The 14,757-nt window shown below is 45.2% G+C and overlaps 1 protein-coding gene across 1 annotated transcript in view; it reads right to left on the bottom strand.

Moving 5' to 3' along the window:
* The window catches only part of NDUFA13 (NADH:ubiquinone oxidoreductase subunit A13), a 59,656-nt gene that overhangs the window by 29,897 nt on the left and 15,002 nt on the right, over nt 1-14,757 (bottom strand). The window lies entirely within an intron of this gene.

Here is a 14,757-nt window from a genome sequence, read left to right as displayed (position 1 = left end):
TGGCTTTCTCCACTGGGAGAAACACGTTTTTCTGGACTGTGTCCAGAATCATCCCTAGGAACAGTAGACGTGTCGTCGGAAAAAGCTGCGATTTTGGAATATTTAGAATCCCCTCGTGCTGTCGTAGAACTACTTAAGATAGTGCTACTCCGACCTCCAACTGTTCTCTGGACCTTGCCCTTATCAGGAAAGCGTCCATGTTTCTTTTAAGAAAAATCATCATTCCGGTCATTACCTTGGTAAAGACCCGGGGCGCCGTGGACAATCCAAACGGCCGCGTCTGAACTGATAGTGACAGTTCTGTACCAGGAACCTGAAGTACCCTTGGTGAGAAGGGCAAATTTGGACCTGTAGGTAAGCGTCCCTGATATCCAGTGACACCATATCGTCCCCTACTTCCTGGTTCGCTATCACTGCTCCGAGTGACTCCATCTTGATTTGAACGCTTGTATGTAAGTGTTCAAATATTTCAGATCTCACCGAGCCGGTTGGCTTCAGTACCACAATATAGCGTGGAATACTACCCCCTTCCTTGTTGTAAGAAGGGTACTTTGATTATCACCTGCTGGGAATACAGCCTGTGAATTGTGTGAGGGGGAGACGACTCGAATTTCCAATGTACACCTGGGATATTACATGTAGGATCCCGGAGTTCCCTTGCGAGTGTTGCTGAAACTCTTGAGATGACCCCCTACCGCACCTGAGTCCGCTTGTACGGCCCCAGCGTTATGCTGCGGACTTGGCAGAAGCCGTGAGGAGCTTCTGTTCCTGGGAATGAGCTGCTTGCTGCAGTCTTCTTCCCTTTCCTCTACCCCTGGGCAGATATGACTGGCCTTTGCCCGCCTGCCCGTATGAGGACGAAAGGACTGAGACTGAAAGACTGTGTCCTTTTCTGCCAATATGTGACTCGGGGTAACAAAAGGTGGATTTTTCAGCTGTTGCCATGGCCACCAGATCCAATGGACCGCCCCTTTATACGGCAATACTTCCATATGCCGTCTGGAATCTGCCTCACCTGACCACTGTCGTGTCTTCGTCTGGCAGATATGTACATCACATTTACTCTTGATGCCAGAATGCAAATATGCCTCTGCGCATCACGCATATATAGAAATGCATCCTTAAAATGCTCTATAGACAATAAAATCCTGTCCCTGTCAAGGGTATCAAAATTTTCAGTCAGGAAATCCGACCAAGCCCCCTCAGCGCTGCACATCCAGGCTGAGGCGATTGCTGGTCGTAGTATAACACCAGTATGTGTGTATATACTGTTATGATATTTTCCAGCTTCCTATCAGCTGGCTCCTTGAGGGTGGCCGTATCTGGAAACGGTAACGCCATGTTTTTTATAAGCGTGTGAGCGCCTTATCCACCCTAAGGTGTGTTTTCCAACTCGCCCTTACTTCTGGCGGGAAAAGGGTATACCGCCCATAACTTTCTATCGGAGGAACCCCACGTATCATCACACACTTCATTTAATTTATCTGATTCAGGCAAAACTACAAGTAGTTTATTCCCACCCTACAAAATACCCTTATTTGTGGTACTTGTGGTATCAGAAATATGTAACACCTCCTTCATTGCCCTTAACATGTAACTTGTGGCCCTAAAGGAAAAATACGTTTGTTTCTTCACCGTCGACACTGGGGTCAGTGTCCGTGTCAGTGTCTGTCGACCGACTGAGGTAAATGGGCGTTTTTACAAGCCCCTGACGGTGTCTGAGACGCCTGGACCGATACTAATTTGTCCGCCGGCTGTTTCATGTCGTCAACCGGCTTGCAGCGTGTTGACATTATCACGTAATTCCCTAAATAAGCCATCCATTCCGATGTCGACTCCCTAGAGAGTGACATCACCATTACAGGCAATTTTCTCCGTCTCCTCACCAACATTTTCCTCATACATGTCGACACACACGTACCGACCTACTGCACACACACAGGGAATGCTCTGATAGAGGACAGGACCCACTAGCCCTTTGGGGAGACAGAGGGAGAGTTTGCCAGCACACACCAAAAGCGCCATAATGTATATAACAACCCTAGAAGGTGTTGTTTCTATATATATATGCGCTCTTAATATATAATTATATCGCCAATTTATGCCCCCCTTCTCTTTAACCCTGTTTCTGTAGTGCAGGGGAGAGTGGGAGCCTTCCTCACCAGCGGAGCTGGTCAGGAAAATGGCGCTGAGTGCTGAGGAGAATAAGCTCCGCCCCTTTCTCGGCGGGTTTTTCTCCCAGTTATTAGGAAAACTGGCCTGGGTTAAATACATACATATAGCCTTAATGGCTATATGTGATGTATTTATTTGCCTCTAAGGTAATCTATATTGCTGCCCAGGGCGCCCCCAGCAGCGCCCTGCACCCTCCGTGACCGAGATCAGTGAGCCGTGTAGCAACAATGGCGCACAGCTGCAGTGCTGTGCGCTACCTTCATGAAGACTGAGGAGTCTTCTGCCGCCTGTTTCCGGACCTCCGTTCTGCCGTTCTTCAGCGTCTGTAAGGGGGATCGGCGGCGCGGCTCCGGGACGAACCCCAGGCTGACCTGTGTTCCGACTCCCTCTGGAGCTCAGTGTCCAGTAGCCTAAGACTTCAATCCTCCTGCACGCAGGTGAGTTGCAAGTCTCTCCCCTAAGTCCCTCATTGCAGTGATCCTGTCGCCAGCAGGAATCACTGATTAGAAACCTAAAAAAAAACTTTTCTAAACAGCTCTTTAAGAGAGCCACCTAGATTGCACCCTCTCGGACGGGCACAAAAACCTAACTTAGGCTTGGAGGAGGGTCATAGGGGGAGGAGCCAGTACACACCATGTGACCTAAAAGCTTTTTTAGATGTGCCCTGTCTCCTGCGGAGCCCGCTATCCCCATGGTCCTGACGGAGTCCCCAGCATCCACTAGGACGTTAGAGAAACAGGCATGAGTTAAATGCATCCATATAGCCCAGGAGCTATATGTGATGCATTTTTTGCCCCCTATTGTGTTTATATTGCGTCTCAGGGCGCCCCCACCCAGCGCCCTGCACCCTCAGTGACCGGAGTGTGAAGTGTGCTGAGAGCAATGGCGCACAGCTGCGGTGCTGTGCGCTACCTTATTGAAGACAGGACGTCTTCTGCCGCCGATTTTTCCGGACCTCTTCTGCTCTTCTGGCTCTGTAAGGGGGACGGCGGCGCGGCTCTGGGACCCATCCATGGCTGGGCCTGTGATCGTCCCTCTGGAGCTAATGTCCAGTAGCCTAAGAAGCCCAATCCACTCTGCACGCAGGTGAGTTCGCTTCTTCTCCCCTTAGTCCCTCGATGCAGTGAGCCTGTTGCCAGCAGGTCTCACTGAAAATAAAAAACCTAAAACTAAACTTTTTTCTAAGCAGCTCAGGAGAGCCACCTAGACTGCACCCTTCTCGTTCGGGCACAAAAATCTAACTGAGGCTTGGAGGAGGGTCATAGGGGGAGGAGCCAGTGCACACCAGGTAGTCTTAAAGCTTTTACTTTTGTGCCCAGTCTCCTGCGGAGCCGCTATTCCCCATGGTCCTTTCGGAGTCCCCAGCATCCACTAGGACGTCAGAGAAACAGGCTATAATTGGATAGCCTAATAATGACCATCAGGCAAAAACTGCAATAAAAGCCTGTTTTTCCCATGCGAAAAATTACCATAGCTAATAGGATACCCCCTATATTTTCAACTAGTCTCTCTTTAGTTTAATGGCTATAAATGCAATTTGATCTCAGCTGATTGTCAATGAATTAGTTCGGACAACTAATGAGTGCGTTAATGATACATGCATAACATCACAGCGCTGTGATTTAGTAGGTTCCCACTAAATGTATAAATTATTTAAAAAAAGTGGCCATTATAAAACTATGTACGTATCAATTATTCCATAGGACATACACATAATGTAACTAAAATAGAAAACTTACAGAGAGTAATAGCATAGATGAAGCTGTTTAGAAATAGATGAATAGTTATACATTCCATATGTAATAGGGTCCGAGTTTGTTGGTGGTGCGGGATGCCGGCTGATCTTGGACATTTTTTTATTTTTAAAAGCGGTAATTATTTACAAGGCAAGATTTTGCCTTGTAAATGATTGCCGCTTTAAAAAAAGTCCAAGATCGGTCAGCATCCCGCACCTCAGACAAACTTGGACCCTATTTATTACATATGCCCCAGAGAGTCTGTCAAAATTGTCCTTAAGTACGGAATGGGTTAATAGGCAGAATGAATATCCAGTGGTTTGGATCAATTCTCCTCTAAAGAAATCGATTTAATAAAAGAAACACATTACTTTTTATTTGGACTTTATTGAACTTGCACCATCCACGGAAATCATCCATAATACGTGGCAACTAAAGGCTACAGGAACAAGTGGGGTTATCGAGGGTAATCCGCTTGTAATTCTAAACCATTTACCACCAGCACACAGAGGTTACTCTGTGTTGCAGTATCCTTGCAGCGGACACTCTCCTGCACACATAGAAGAGCGGATCAAACTGACTCCCTAGTCGTCTGTGGCATTCAGAGCTCAGCACAAAGTCTCAGATCACACTGGACTTGTGCTCACATGGTGAGCGCTGTTTGAATCTATTACTATTTGTGGACTGGTACCAAAAATGCTGCAAAGTAAGAATGCTTTCAAAATAGAAGTGTTAATAGTTTATTTTGATCAATTAAATAGCAAAGTTAATGAACAGAAGAGAAATCTAAATCAAATCAGTATTTGGTGTGACCACCCTGTGTCTTCAAAACAGCATCAATTCTTCTACGTACACTTGCAGTTTTTGAAGTAACACAACAGTGAGGTTGTTCCAAACATCTTTGACAACTAAACACAGATTTTCTGTGGATGTAGGCTTTCTCAAATCCTTTTGTCTCTTCATGTAATCCAAGACAGACTCGATGATGTTGACATTAGGGTTCTGTACGGGTCATATCATCACTTCCAGCACTCCTTGTTCTTCTTAACGCTGAAGAAAGTTCTTCATGACATTGGCTGTGTTTGGGGTCATTGCCCTTCCTTAATATAAATATGGAGCCAATCAGACGTCTCCCTGATAGTACTGCATGATGGATAAGTACCTGTCTGTATTTCTAGCATTGAAGCACAAAGAAACGGATATCGTTGAGGACCGTAGATGCTATGGTCGGCCAAGGAAACTCAGTGCATCAGATGAAAGACACATCATGCTTACTCCCATTTGAAATCGGAAGATGTCCAGCACTGCCATCAGCTCATCAGCTCAGAAATGGCAGAAACCAGAGTGACCCAGGTACACATATCTACTGTTCGGAGAAGTCTGGCCACAAGTGGTCTTCATGGAAGAATTGTGGTAAAAAGCCATACCTTTGACATGAAAGCAAGGTCAAGTGACTGAACTATGTACGAAAACATAGGAACTGAGGTGCTAAAAAATATGTCAGCAGGTTCTTTGGAATGATAAGTAAAAATATAAAAAATTTGGCTATAACAGAAGGCAGTTTGTTCATCGAAGGGCTGGAGAGCGGTACAATAATGAGTGTCTGCAGGCAACAGTGAAGCATGGTGGAGGTTCCTTGCAAGTCTGGGGCTGCATTTCAGCAAAGGGAGTTGGCGAATTTGGTTAGGATTAATTGTGTCCTCAATGCTGAGATATACAGATAGGTATTTATCCATCCTGCCATACCACCAGGGAACTGTCTGATTGGCTCCATATTTATTCTGCAGCAGGACAAAGACCCCAAACATACATTGACATGAAGTTCTTAATACAATGTCATTAAGAACTATCTTCAGCATAAGAAAAACAAGGAGTCCTGGAAGTGATGATATGGCCCCATAGAGCCCTAATCTCACTATCATCGAGGCTGCCTGAGATGACATGATGAGACAGAAGGATTTGAGCAAGCCTACATCCACGGAAGATCTGTGGTTAGTTCTCCAAGATGTTTGGAACAATCTACCTGCCGAGTTCCTTCAAAAATGGTGCAAGTCTACCTAGAAGGATTAATGCCGTTTTAAAAGGCAAAGGTTGGTCACAATAAATATTGATTTGATTTAGATTTCTCTTCTGTTAATTCACTTTGCATTTTGCTAATTGATCAAAATAAACTATTAACATTTTATTTTTGAAAGCATTCTTACTTTACAGCAATTTTTTTCCACACCTGCCTAAACATTTTGCCCAGTACTGTATACACAGGGATGGTATCGGGATCCCGTGGGTCGGGATGCCAGCAGTCAGAACATAGACAGCGGCATCCCGACACCTACAAAGTAACTATGCTACCCGTAATCCCTAACCTTTCTTACCTGCAGCAGCCTGACCCCAACCCTCCCCAGTGGTGCCCACGCTAACCCCTCCCCCCCCCCCCCCCCCCACACACACACACACACACACACACACACACACACATATTGCAGATACATTATGTGTATGTTTTATGGAATAAATTGATGCATTTATATGTTTAGAATCACAGCTTTTTTATTTTATTTATTTTTTTACTTTTCATGTAGACCTACTATTTTGTAGCAATGTGATGTTGTACATTTATCTTTCATTTGTTGTTTGCTACTTTTTTTACAGCTGCTTGGGTGTACAGTATTTTATTCCACACAGGTCAATTTGATTTACTTTATTATTCAGATTCTGTCAGCCAGGTGTTTGCTGACTTTTTTCTGCCTATACCAGTGGTTCCCAAATGCAGTCCTCAATGCACCCCAGCAGTCCAGGTTTTAGGGATATTCCCCAAAGACTTGTCACTTCTGTGAAGATCTCTTGATGAAGACCCCACACTCCTGGATGGAGATTGTGTCTGCTGAGGAAGTCTGCTTCCCAGTTGTCCACTCCTGGAATGAAGATTGCCGACAGAGTGCTCGTATGCCTTTTCGCCCAGCGGAGAACTTTTGTGGCCTCTGCCATTGCCGCCCTGCTCTTTGTTCCGCCCTGGCGGTTTATGTACGCTACTGCTGTTACGTTGTCCGACTGTATTAGGACGGGCAGGTTGTGAAGAAGACGTTCTGCTTGAAGAAGACCGTTGTAAATGGCCCTTAACTCTAGAACATTTATGTGTTAATGCCATGCCGCTGCGTATGGGAGCATCGCGATCGCTGTACGGTACCTCAGAAGCCGTCACTGAAGTCTTCTATCTTCTTCTGTCTTCTGGCTCTGCAAGGGGGGTGACAGCGTGCTCTGTGAGTGAACCCCTAGGCGTACCTAGTGTTCCAAACCCTCAGGAGCTAATGGTGTCCTGTAGCCAAGAAGCAGAGCCTTTAAACTCCCTAGAAGTAGGTCTGACTTCTCTCCCCTAAGTCCCACGATGCAGGGAGACTGTTGCCAGCAGCCTTCCTGAAAATAAAAAACCTAACAAAGTCTTTTCCGAGAAACTCAGTAGAGCTCCTCAGTTGTGCATCCAGTCTGCCTGGGCACAGACTCTAAACTGGAGTCTGGAGGAGGGGCATAGAGGGAGGAGCCAGTTCACACCCCTTTCAAAGTTTTAAAGTGCCCATGTCTCCTGCAGATCCCGTCTATACCCCATGGTTCTTGAAGCGTCCCCAGCATCCTCTAGGACGTATGAGAAATCCGGGCTTTCGGAGATAAGGTCACTTCCTGATGCATATGAAGGTGAGACCCCGACCATTTGTTCAGTAGATCCAGCTGAAATGGACGGGCATGGAATCTGTCGTATTGGATTGCCTCGTAAGCAGCCACCATCTTGTCCAGTATTCGAATGCAAAGATGTATGGATACCTTGCGAGGACTGAGCACCGAGCGAACCATAGCCTGGATAGTCAAGGCCTTGTCAATCGGGAGAAATACCTTTTGAGACACTGTATCCAGAATCATTCCCAGGAACTGAAGACGTTGGGTCGGTTCCAGGTGAGATTTTTGAAAATTTAGGATCCACTCATGATCCGTAAGTAGGCGAGTCGTCAGATCGATGATGTGCAGCAGACGCTCCTTGGACACAGCCTTTATGAGGAGATCGTCCAAGTAGGGGACTATGTTTACTCCCATTCTGCGCAGTTGCAGCATCATCTCCGCCATGACTTTGGTGAAGACCCTCAGAGCTGTGGATAATCCAAAGGGTAAGGCCTGAAACTGGAAATGGTCGTCCAATATGGCGAACCTGAGGTAAGCCTGATGAGGGGGCCACATGGGAATATGTAGGTAAGCATCCTTGACATCCAGAGACACCAGGAATTCCCCCTCCTCCAGAGCGGACACCACCGCTCGCAGGGATTCCATCTTGAATTTGAACACTCGCAGATACGGGTTTAGAGACTTCAGGTTCAAGATGGGATGCACTGAACTGTCTGGTTTGGTAACAACAACAAAAATAAGATTTTACACCTACCGGTAAATCTGTTTCTCGTAGTCCGTAGAGGATGCTGGGACTCCGTAAGGACCATGGGGATAGACGGCTCCGCAGGAGACATGGGCACTTTAAGAAAGACTTTGGATCTGGGTGTGCACTGGCTCCTCCCTCTATGCCCCTCCTCCAGACCTCAGTTAGAGAAACTGTGCCCAGAGGAGACGGACAGTACGAGGAAAGGATTTTTGTTAATCCAAGGGCAAGATTCATACCAATCACACCGTATAACTTGTGATATACTAACCAGTTAACAGTATCTAAACAACATAGCATCAGTCCAAGACCGATGAAAACTATAACATAACCCTTATGTAAGCAAAACTATATACAAGTCTTGCAGAAGAAGTCCGCTCTTGGGACGGGCGCCCAGCATCCTCTACGGACTACGAGAAAAAGATTTACCGGTAGATTTAAAATCTTATTTTCTCTAACGTCCTAGAGGATGCTGGGACTCCGTAAGGACCATGGGGATTATACCAAAGCTCCCAAACGGGCGGGAGAGTGCGGATGACTCTGCAGCACCGATTGAGCAAACAGGAGGTCCCTCCTCAGCCAGGGTATCAAACTTACAGAACCTTGCAAAGGTGTTTGACCCCGACCAAGTAGCAGCTCGGCACAGCTGTAGTGCCGAGACCCCTCGGGCAGCCGACCAAGACGAGCCCACCTTCATAGTGGAATGGGCCTTAACCGATTTTGGTAACGGCAATCCTGCCGTAGAATGCGCCTGCTGAATCGTGTTACAGATCCAGCGAGCAATAGTCTGCTTTGAAGTAGGGCCGCCAACCTTGTTGGCTGCATACAGGACAAACAGTGCTTCTGTTTTTCTGATCCTAGCCGTTCTGGCCACGTAGATTTTCAAAGCCCTGACCACATCAAGGGACTCGGAATCCTCCAAGTCACGTGTAGCCACAGGCACGACAATAGGTTGGTTCATATGAAAGGATGAGACCACTTTAGGTAGGAATTGAGGACGGGTCCGCAATTCCGCTCTATCCATATGGAAAACCAGTTAGGGGCTTTTATGTGATAAAGCCGCTAATTCCGAAACTCGCCTAGCCGAAGCCAAGGCTAACAACATGACCACCTTCCAAGTGAGATATTTCAACTCCACTGTTCTAAGTGGTTCAAACCAATGTGACTTAAGGAAACTTAACACCACGTTAAGGTCCCAAGGCGCCACCGGAGGTACAAAGGGAGGCTGAATATGCAGTACTCCCTTCACAAAAGTCTGTACTTCAGGTAGAGAGGCCAATTCCTTTTGAAAGAAAATGGATAAGGCCGAAATCTGAACTTTAATGGAGCCTAATTTTAGGCCCAAATTCACTCCAGTTTGTAAGAAGTGAAGAAAACGGCCTAGATGGAATTCTTCCGTAGGAGCATTCCTGGCCTCACACCAAGAAACATATTTTCGCCATATTCGGTGATAATGTTTAGATGTCACGTCCTTCCTAGCCTTTATTAGCGTAGGAATGACCTCATCTGGAATACCTTTTTCCGCTAGGATCCGGCGTTCAACCGCCATGCCGTCAAACGCAGCCGCGGTAAATCTTGGAACAGACAGGGACCCTGTTGCAACAGGTCCTGTCTTAGGGGAAGAGGCCACTGATCTTCTGTGAGCATTTCCTGCAGATCCGGATACCAGGTCCTTCGTGGCCAATCCGGAACAATGAGTATTGTTCTCACTCCTCTTTTTCTAATTATTCTCAACACCTTGGGTATGAGAGGAAGAGGAGGAAACACATAGACCGACTGGAACACCCACGGTGTCACTAGGGCATCCACAGCTACCACCTGAGGATCTCTTGACCTGGCGCAATACCTTTGCAGCTTTTTGTTACGACGGGACACCATCATGTCTATTTGGGGCAGTCCCCACCGACTTGCAATCTGTGCGAAGACTTCCTGATGAAGTCTCCACTCTCCCTGATGCAGGTCGTGTCTGCCGACAGAGCTTTTGCATGTCTTTCTGCCCAGAGGAGTATCTTTGTCACCTCTGCCATTGTTGCTCTGCTCTTTGTTCCGCCTCGACGGTTTATGTAAGCTACTGCCGTTACATTGTCTGACTGGATCTGTATGGGACTACCTTGAAGAAGGTGTGCCGCCTGATGAAGACTGTTGTACACAGCTCACAACTCCAGAATGTTTATGTGAAGGCAAGTTTCTTAACTTCACCATCTTTCTTGGAAGCTTTCGCCTTGCGTGACTGCTCCCCATCCTCGGAGACTTGCATCCGTGGTCACCAGGATCCAGGCCTGAATCCCAAACCTGCGTCCCTCCAGGAGGTGAGAAATTTCTTAGCCACCACAAGAGCAAAATTCTGACTTCCGCTGAAAAGGTTATCCTTTGATGCATGTGGAGATGCGACCCGGATCACTTGTCCAGTAGGTCCCACTGGAAGACCCTGGCATGGAATCGGCCATATTGTAGCGCCTCGTAAGCCGCTACCATTTTCCCCAACAGGCGAATGCACTGTTGAATAGATACTGTTCTTGGTCTCAAACATTGTTTGACCATGATCTGGATCTCCTGAGCCTTTTCCACCGGTAGAAATACTCTCTGTATCTCGGTGTCCAGTATCATTCCCAAAAATGATAATCTCATTGTCGGTTCCAACTGCGATTTTGGAAAGTTGATGATCCAACCGTGCTGTTGAAGCACCTTCGGGGACAATGCTATGTTCTGGAGTAGCTTGTCCCTGGATCTCGCTTTTATGAGGAAATCGTCCAAGTATGGAATTATGTTGACTCCTTGTTTGCGAAGGAGAACCATCATCTCCGCCATCACCTTGGTGAATATTCTCGGAGCTGTGGAGAGCCCGAACGGTAATGTCTGGAATTGGTAGTGGCAATCCTGAACCGCAAACTTCAGGTATGCTTGATGTGGCGGGTAAATGGGGACATGCAAGTAAGCATCCTTGATGTCCACCGACACCAGAAATTCCTTTTCTTCCAAGCTGGAAATCACCGCTCTCAAGGATTCCATCTTGAATTTGAACCTTTTCAAATAAAGATTCAGAGATTTTAGGTTTAAAATCGGTATGACTGAGCCATCCGGCTTCGGCACCACAAACAGGCTTGAATAAAAAAACCTTGGTTTCTTTGTTCGGCAGGAACCAAGGCAATTATTTTGTCTTGACATAATTTGTGTATTGCGTTTAGGACATTTGTGCTGTCCTGAGCAGAAACTGGCAAGGCTGATTTGCAAAATCGGCATGGGGAAGGTCTTGAAATTCCAACCTGTAACCTTGGGATACTATCTGTAATATCCAAGGATCCAGGTATGAGTGAAGCCAGACCTGGCTGAAATATAATAGACGTGCCCCCACCTGATCGCACTCCCGCAGAGGAGCCCCAGCGTCATGCTGTGGCTTTTGCAGAAGTAGTTGCTGACTTCTGCTCCCGGGAGCTTGACGGTGTTGTAGATTTTCTACCTTTTCCTCTCCCTTTTCCTGTGACAAAAGGGGTACTCTTAGCCTTTTTGTACTTGTTGGGCCGAAAGGACTGCATAGTATGAGAATTATATTCTTTTTTTTTTAGCCGATGCAGCTGCCGACGGCAGAAATGCTGACTTGCCAGATGTAGTAGTTGATATCATGGCATCTAGTTTCCAAAGAGGGCCTCACCATTGTAGGGGAATGCCCAATATTTCTTGCGTCAGCATTCCATTGGCGGATCCAGAGCGCCCTGCGGCTGAAATCGCCATAGTAGAGGCCCTTGAGCCCAGTAAGCCTATGTTCTTCATAGCCTCAACCAAGTAACCTGTAAAATCTTTGATATGACCTAGAATTTGCTGCATATCATCTTTATCGACCGTGTCAATATTAACAATTAAATTGTCTGCCCACTTTTCCACTGCGTTACCTACCCACGCAGAAGCAATCGTGGGCCTGAGTAATGTACCCGTAGCAACATATGCGGTCAGTAGGGTCTTTTAATGAAGCTGACCCTGGGGCAGGTAAAATGATTTTCTTTGGCAACCTAGAGACTGAGGTGTCTATCATTTGGGGTGACTCCCACTTAAGCCTATCCTCTTCAGGGAAAGGGTACGCTATCCTTAGACGGAGGAAAAGTCACCACCTGTTTTTTATTTAATTTAAAATAATCTTTTTCCTCAGGTGGAGGTGTTGTGTCAGGAAATGCCAACACCTCTTTTATAGTGACTATCATACATTGAATGCTCTTAGCCAGTTTGGGATCTACCCCCCTCAAATCTCCAGTGTAGACTTCAGTGTCGGAATCTGTGTCAGTGTCCCTTTGCATAATTTGGGACAGTGACCTTTCTGGGAACATTATACTAACTGAGAAGTTGGTTCCTACTTCCCCCCCTAAGTCCCACGAAGCAGGGAAACTGTTGCCAGCAGCTTCCCTGTAAAATAAAAAACCTAACAACGTTTTTTTCAGCAAAACTCAGTAGAGCTTCACTGATGTGCAGCCAGTCTCTCGGGCACATTTTCTAAACTGAGGTCTGGAGGAGGGGAGGAGCCAGTTCACACTGTAGAAAAGTCTTAAAGTGTCAAAGGCTCCTGCGGAACCGTCTATACCCCATAGTACTAAAATGGACCCCAGCATCCTCTAGGACGTAAGAGAAAACATCATAATATGCATACAGTACACACAAAGCCTTTTTGTGACAGTGAGCACTGAGGGGCATCAGCCCTTAGCCAGTTTGTCCGCGGCAAGCACCGCAAGCTCTGGGCCCGTCACCTGCCGTCAAAACTGCACCGGGGACCTGCTAACCGGGACCGTGGTATAACACTCTCCGCACCTTGTACTTCGGCAACTGTTAGAGGGTGGCGGCTAGCTGCTGGTGTGGGCTACCAGGGCTACCTGAAAATAATAAAATAAAATAAAATAAAAAAACAAAGGAAACATATTTGGAGCTCCAGAGAAATCCACCCGGCTCCTTGAACACATTTTTCTAAACTGAGTCTGGTAGAAGGGGCATAGAGGGGAGGAGCCAGCACACACATACACACACTAAAGGTTTGTAAAGTGCCAGGCTCCAGTGGACCCAATCTATACCCCATGGTACTAAAGTACAAGACCCCAGTATCCACTACGGACTAGGAGAAAAGGAATTACCGGTAGGACGTAAGAGAAATATTTCTTATAAAAAGTTTTTGTGGACAATACTAGAACCAGACGAATATGTAATTATGCTACGCTGGATACTATGTTTAAAACTAAGCATTCAATATATACAACAGTATAGTTTTCACACTCAGCATACCGATTGGCCCAATCTACAATACACTTTATTACATTTTATATTCTTAATTTGAATTCTTGGTTAGAAGGTTTTAACGATGGTTCTTATTTTTACTTTTTTTTATTAGCCCATATACACAACAATATTGTTATCATTATTTTAGTGTTGTTATATAGTAAGAGCAACATTTTAGATACAACACTTCTGGGTTGGTTTGAAACACAATGTTTTTTTTCTTTTTTAATAAATATAGCCTTGTGACATTTATTTGATCAATATCAGTACTTGACATTAACCTACAGAACACACAGAAAAAAGTAGTAGTATTTGGTGCACAAGTCGATAATCTGTGAACAGACCATAAAATATAACTTTTATTAACATTAGTTAAAATAACATTATTCCCCCACTTAAGGTATTAAAAAGCAAAATATTAAAACATATATAGAATAGAAAGAAAGTAAGAATATTAAAAAATAGGGACAGGGACCCTAATAGTACACTAGTCAAATTTTGGGGATTTCACTAAACTGAACAGAATATTAGTTTTTTTATCTAATTAAAAGTAACACATTTGACAATTAGGAACAGCAGATTGATATAGTATACAGTTCAGTTTAATGAAATTAAACTATTTTTTAAGATTCTTGGGGGCAGATGTATTAAGCCAGGTGAAGTGATAAATTGGACGGTGATCCAGTCATCTCCTAACTGTCATTTTTCAAACCCAGCCTGTAACATGTAAGTTAGGAGCTGACTGGCTGGTGCGTTATCACCTTCCACTTTATCACTTCACCAGGCTTAATACATCTGCCCCTTACTATTCTATATATGTTTTAATATTTAGCTTTTTAATACCTTAAGTGGGGAAATAATGTTATTTTACTAATGTTAATAAAAGTTATATTTTATGGTCTGTTCACAGATTATCAACTTTTGCACCGAATAACTACTACTTTTTTCTGTGTGTTCTGTAGTGCAATTTTGAGAAGTTGGTAGCACACCCCCTTCTTTTGTGAAATACTATTGTGTTAGTAATTACAATGGGGGTTTGGTCGATCTGAACCTTTGCGGTAAGTTCATCGCTCTCTTCTTTTTATTAACCTACACCAATTTTCAAACTACACTGGTCCCTTTATTGGGCTTATAAGAATTTAGCCAAAATACTCTGTGCAGAACAAATAACTATAAATTTCATGC

The sequence above is a fragment of the Pseudophryne corroboree genome, chromosome 1 (assembly GCF_028390025.1).
Source record: "Pseudophryne corroboree isolate aPseCor3 chromosome 1, aPseCor3.hap2, whole genome shotgun sequence".
NCBI lineage: Eukaryota > Metazoa > Chordata > Amphibia > Anura > Myobatrachidae > Pseudophryne > Pseudophryne corroboree.
This window is presented reverse-complemented; position numbering and strand designations above follow the sequence as displayed.